This window comes from Periophthalmus magnuspinnatus, chromosome 23 (assembly GCF_009829125.3).
Source record: "Periophthalmus magnuspinnatus isolate fPerMag1 chromosome 23, fPerMag1.2.pri, whole genome shotgun sequence".
NCBI lineage: Eukaryota > Metazoa > Chordata > Actinopteri > Gobiiformes > Gobiidae > Periophthalmus > Periophthalmus magnuspinnatus.
Window position 1 is genome coordinate 20009751 of NC_047148.1, and position 6000 is coordinate 20015750.

Sequence of the window (6000 nt, forward strand, 5' to 3'; positions counted from 1 at the left end):
TCCTGTTTCCAGCAGAAACTACAAGAGGAGCTGATAAAACCACAGTAGCTCCTTGAACCTGATGTCATGCCACTACCAATTTTTATGGAGAAAATCATCCAAACAAGCAAACTAAGTTTGCTCTCTAAACGATTTTAGAAGGAATGTGTGGTGGTTGTAATTTATGTTTTTAAGTTTTGTTTAATTAGGTTAAGCTTAAACCAAAACAAAATATTTCACAGTTACTTTTTACTGAAGTGGAAAGGTTAATTTATTCCTTTGATCTAAAACTGTTGTCAATTAGAATATAAGAAGAGCTTTGTGGCTAATCTGCAGATAAAGGCTTTCCCACCTTTGTTTTGTGCTAATCTGATGGCCTAACAAAGCAGAATGGAGCCTCTGCCATGTTTATTGAAAGATAAATGCATGAGGTTATCTAGAGCAACTTGACACTTAGTTTGGTGTGAAAGCTCTTGTTTGTTTTGTGGGACCAAGAGAACAGAGGTCCTCATGTGTCTCAATTATCACCTTTCTCTTGACACTGTCCAATCACTCTGAGACCGCCTTCCCATAGGTGAGCAAGTCACGCTAATGTCAAACAAGCCCAGACATCCATTAATGAACTAAGGATCAAGGGCATTGCAACATGACCATCCCTGGTCTCTCAACAAGAGGAGAGGGGTTTGGGGTTTTGTACTTGTTTTTGAACATTGATGACAAATGTTCATTTTGTAGGTTGAAATGTTTGTTTATATTGTCTTGCAAGAATGAAAACAATCTCATTTTAACACAAGTAAGAGTATGATTTATGCTTACAAGTTGCCTAAATTGATGCAGCTACAATATTCTCTAACCAATGAATGCCCTTTACAAAATGCAGTAGCAAAGCTAAGTAGGGAACGGACACACTGTTGTGTTGTTCGTTCACTGGTGAGCATCATGAGGTGAGAAAAGTCCAGGAAATTGGCCCCAATTCACAACAATGTGTTGAAAAAGACATTTGTGAAACTATTGGTATTTGTAGTATACACAGAGCTTTTTCTTGGCTGTTAAACTAAAGTAAGGCTCAAAAGAACAGTACTTTAAAAGTACTGTATGTAATTAGAACTGTTACTAATTGACAATAACTACATATGTTATCTTTTAATGTGATTGCAGTCTGATCTATAGCAAAAGACAAAGTTTAAATCTGTTAACTGAACAAATCGTCTACAACAATGTCCAGTTGACAGATTTAAACTTCCTCTTTTGTATTGTGTTTGCAGTATCTTACACATGTGGTACCACATGATAGATTGTATGCACTACAGATGAAGCAACAATGATGTAATTGTTATGCTACTAATGTCGACCAGAAATACTGTAAACTAAAGACTACAGGCAAAATAATGTGCTTTTGCATTAATGTGTATTCACTTGCTGTTGTTTTTTTGTTTTTTTTCAACAATACATTTTATAAAGTGATATTGAGTTTATTAAACTGAATGAAAGATTGTGAGAGGGAATGTTTGGGAAAAGTTGTTCAACCAGAGAACCAGAGAATGTACTGATCAGATAAAGAGCTTGAGCTGTGTTGAGGGGCTTTTTCAGAAGTGAGGAATGTGAATACGAAGCAACCTGAACGAAAGTGAGTCTGGAGATTTCTTCTCAACATCTCCTATGTAAATCTACATACTCACATGCTTTCCTTTTGGCTAAACCTATTTACAGCATTCCCCTAAACAGTTTAATTGCAATAAAGCAGACGTTGTTTCACATAATGGTTTTCTTTATAATTCCCTTAAAGCTTGGACTGGTGTTTGATTATTGCTGACTTCTAGTCTGCTGTAAATATTTAGCAGGAACTCTTTTGCCTCCTGATTATGGGGAGAGGTATAGATCAATGCAGGCAGGTGTCAGACCACACAGCAAGTATAATTACAAAAGTTATGGTCACCCCATGACTGTGTGGTTAAAAGACAGCCACAGGAATCTGACTATGGCCTTGAGACGGGCTGTGTGTGTGGTGGGATTTATCACATTGTGGGGACTTCAATCTGTATACAGACTCACATCATGGGGACTTGCCCCGGTTATGGGGACAAAGGCCCACATGTCGTAAATCCTTAGTTATTAGGTCAACATAATGACTTAGATATGAGGTAAAATGGGTTATGGTTAGGGATGGGTTACACATGTAGTGACTATGGTTACTACTTGTAACGATATTTTCTGGAGCTAAGTCTCCAGATAATTAATGTTTTTCCCCAGTAAGCATGCAAACTCAACATGCGTGTTTGAACGTGTGATAGTGTGTGAGAGTGTGTGAGAGAGAGTGAGAAGTGAATGGGCTCAAACTGAAAATGAGTACTGATTCACCATGTGATAACTTGGATAGTAATCAGTGCAGGTCAAAGTGAATGATAATGTCCCAAATTAACCCCAGCAGTGACAGAAGTGACCTCAGCTGGGTAACACTTTTCATATTCCATCTAATGGTATAGATGGACAACTGTCATACTGACCTTGACTGTCCACAGCACTCTCCCTAAACGCACAGATGGACTGTGGGTGGAGTTACAGAAGATTACCCATAAAGTACAAGATAGCTATCTCCTTTCTTGACTTTGATCTTTCAACATGAGCTATAATGCTATAGATCTAATATAAGGCAAATATTTTATTTTTACAGTAAAAAATATTCACTTACTTAATGCAGAGTGTTCTTCAGTGCCAACTCCATACAATAAGTGTAACCAAGTCAATGTCTTCTAACAGCAACTGTCAAATTTAACATAACTCTGAAACCCAAGCAGGGTGGTCGTTACAGTTGTCAGGCAAATCACGTGAGAGGGGTGACATGGGAAATGCTGGACAGAAGCCTTTAATTCTGGCAATGACAGACATCACACTGGCACCCAAGAATGAATAAAGTCTTTATACTCCAGATGCAACCAGACAATTAAGCAGAGCAGAGAATGTGACAGATATTCTGTGGCCTGCAGACACCAGTGATGGCTTAAGTATATATATTTTTTACATTACTGTGTACATTTGATAGCCAAAGCTTTTGGTAGCTTTGGCCAAGGCCAGGGGAAGTGTATGAGACCAGAGGGGAAGGTCCTTTGGGGGATGCTATAGGGTGTGTGAAGCGGTGGCCTGCGTGCTGTCGGGCAGCCGCCTGGGGGGAGGCACATGGTGCCAACAGCTGCCATGGTGAAATGCTAACCCCTCTAAATGCTCTGTCCAGTAAACAACACTGGCTTGAACACATGCCAAGGGGGAGCATGGGTGAGAATAGGGTGAGAAGGGTGAATTGGACAACCCAGCTGACGCCATGGAGAAAGAAGGACTGACCTAGGTGAAATGGCTTAGTACAGTCTACATGGTCTCCATGTCATAGGCTGAACAAAACCTTTTTGGCGATACAAGGGACGTGCAATGTGCATACCATGAGCCACCAAAGCGACAGAGCAAAACTCTAAACTTTGGCCACAGTCTTTAGCTCAGTACATTTAGCTTTAAGTTGATAAATGAACATTATACAGCCTGTTACTACTACAGAAGCCACTGAGCGTTCCCATGCTCTGGAGCCCCAAGGGAGTGGCAGCAACAGATGTGACGTCTACACTCCCCCCGCTTGTTGGACAATCCATTAAAACCCAACACCTCTGTATTCCCAAAGCTTTATAACTTCAATCAAGAAGAAACTGAATTGTTATTTCATGACATGACATTTTGTGACATTTGAAAAAATATGATGTAAAAACATCATATTCTCCAGGTTATTTGTCTGGTAGCTTCTAACACCTCTTTACAATTAATTCAAATATTTAAAATTGTATTGTGAAATTTAATTTCTTGTAAAGCCATGTGAATTCACAATATAGCTTCTAAAATAAGCCTTGCCTATACACCTCACCAGAGCAGTTAAAGGGGACAGTCACGCTTGTATTTGCAATGTTAAATGTATAATGATGCATTAATAAGCTGTGAAGTTTTTTTCTTCCCCTATAATGTATGCTTTCATAACATTGTGTGTCTGGGCTACAGGCTTCTTTGGCTTTTTTCAAGTACAACATGCAGTAAGTTGATAATTATTTTTGTTAATTGTAAACAGCTATATTGATTTAAAAAGGCATAATGACGAAAATATTTGACTTCTGGTTCAAAACGGCAGAAATGTTACCATAGCAAGTAGCAGAGTTTCATTTAATATTTCTATAGCTAAAAAGGACTTTTAGGCCTGTATCTCCCAGAGTCTAGTACAGAGCTATAGGTGGAAGTGAGGATAGCAGACATTTTCTGAGCCTTTACTCAAACATGCATGAATCAATCAAAATACAATTTGTAAAAAAGTAAGTAGTAGTTGTTTTTTTTACCTATGTCCTCTAAGCGTGACCTAACACAAAAAGTGAGAAGAGACAATAAACAAATTGATGAAGTTGGAAATAGATCCACTTTGCTGATGCAGGCACACATGCTTTCATCATTATGCAACACTATAGGTTAGGTTGTCCATATTCTGTTTTTGTTTGTATTGTAAATTTAGTTCACAGTGAAGCATGCTTTGCTGATAGCTAGCAATGATTGTTTTTAGCATTATTGAAAAGGTACAGTATGCAACTTTCTGGAGGTGGTACACACCTGCATGATAGTACTTTGTTTCTTTCTTATAAAAATGCAGCTGCCCTTCTAAACGAACAGTTGCCTGATCTAAATTTCATAAACAATGTCACATTTTCTTTCCTCACACAATGAATATCTGGAACAATGACCAAAGTCTTGTCAAGAATCTCCATTTTACACTGAATGGTATGAAAATGGAAGATTCTTTCTGTGTTTTCTTATGCTAATGGAAACATGTTAACTTATGCACAGTTTTATCTTGTTGTGCTTTTCCAATCCAACACTGTAACAAAAGTAACATTGCCCTTGGTCTCACAATTATCATAAAAAGTCACCAAACCTATGGAACAAATCAGAGCAGACAAGTGGAACTGCTTCTAAATGGTATAAACCTGACAGGCAAAAACTGTAACAACAACATGTATGCCAGATATTTCAGCAGCAAAAAGCAATTACTCTCAGAGGGAAATTCCGTTGGGGATCATTTAATCAAGAGATTGAATCACCAAACAATTATTGCATTATTTTTAGCTATGAAAACTTCCAAAATGCCCAACTTGAACATATTGTGAACTTTTTTATCCATCAAGCAGAACATTTTAATCATAAACAGAAAGGCTTAGCCCCTCTTCTGTCTTTTCAAATGAGATATTCCCTTTATATTACAAAACAGTAGTATGCCACAACCATAAAAATATGTAATATGGTCATCTGTCTTGTATTTAAAATATTCTTTGTTTTCTGTGCCTTTTAGGCCTATAGCAATGCCTTGTATGTGACTTATATGTGATCTTTTGTAGAATGCCTGACATTATGTCCTATTTGTTGTAGGCCTATGTGTGTATGTAGTGTAAATGTAATACTAAAATCTTTAGAAATAAACCTCATGCATATTTTAACTGGAAATACCATTGCCAAAGTGTCCGTCTTTTAAGGCTTACGGTAATGTATATGGAATCACGAGAAATGGGTTTTATTATGAATGTGCAGGACCTGATATCACTTTTATTATGAATGTGCAGGACCTGATAACATTTTTATTATGAATGTGCAGGGCCTGATAACACTTTTGCGCCATCTAGTGGATCTTTGTGAGAGCAGGGGTAAGGGGTAAACTTACAAGGGGGAAAATGCTTGGCCTATTCTCTACTGCTTCAAACACTGGGTCAGCCATCCATTTGCTTATTTTTCTGACTGTTTTGTTTCAGGACAGATCTACTGCAAACCAGAAGAGGTTGTGCCAGCTACTAAGGAAAGGTTTAGTAAAATCCCATGGACCTACTTATAGGCCTACACATAAGATCTTTGTTTGGTAATTAATTTATACACACAATATTATGTCATATTAACAATCCACTGATCACGTGTCACCTATCCCCGCCCCCCGCGCTGACGCAGCTGTTTGGCCTGTGA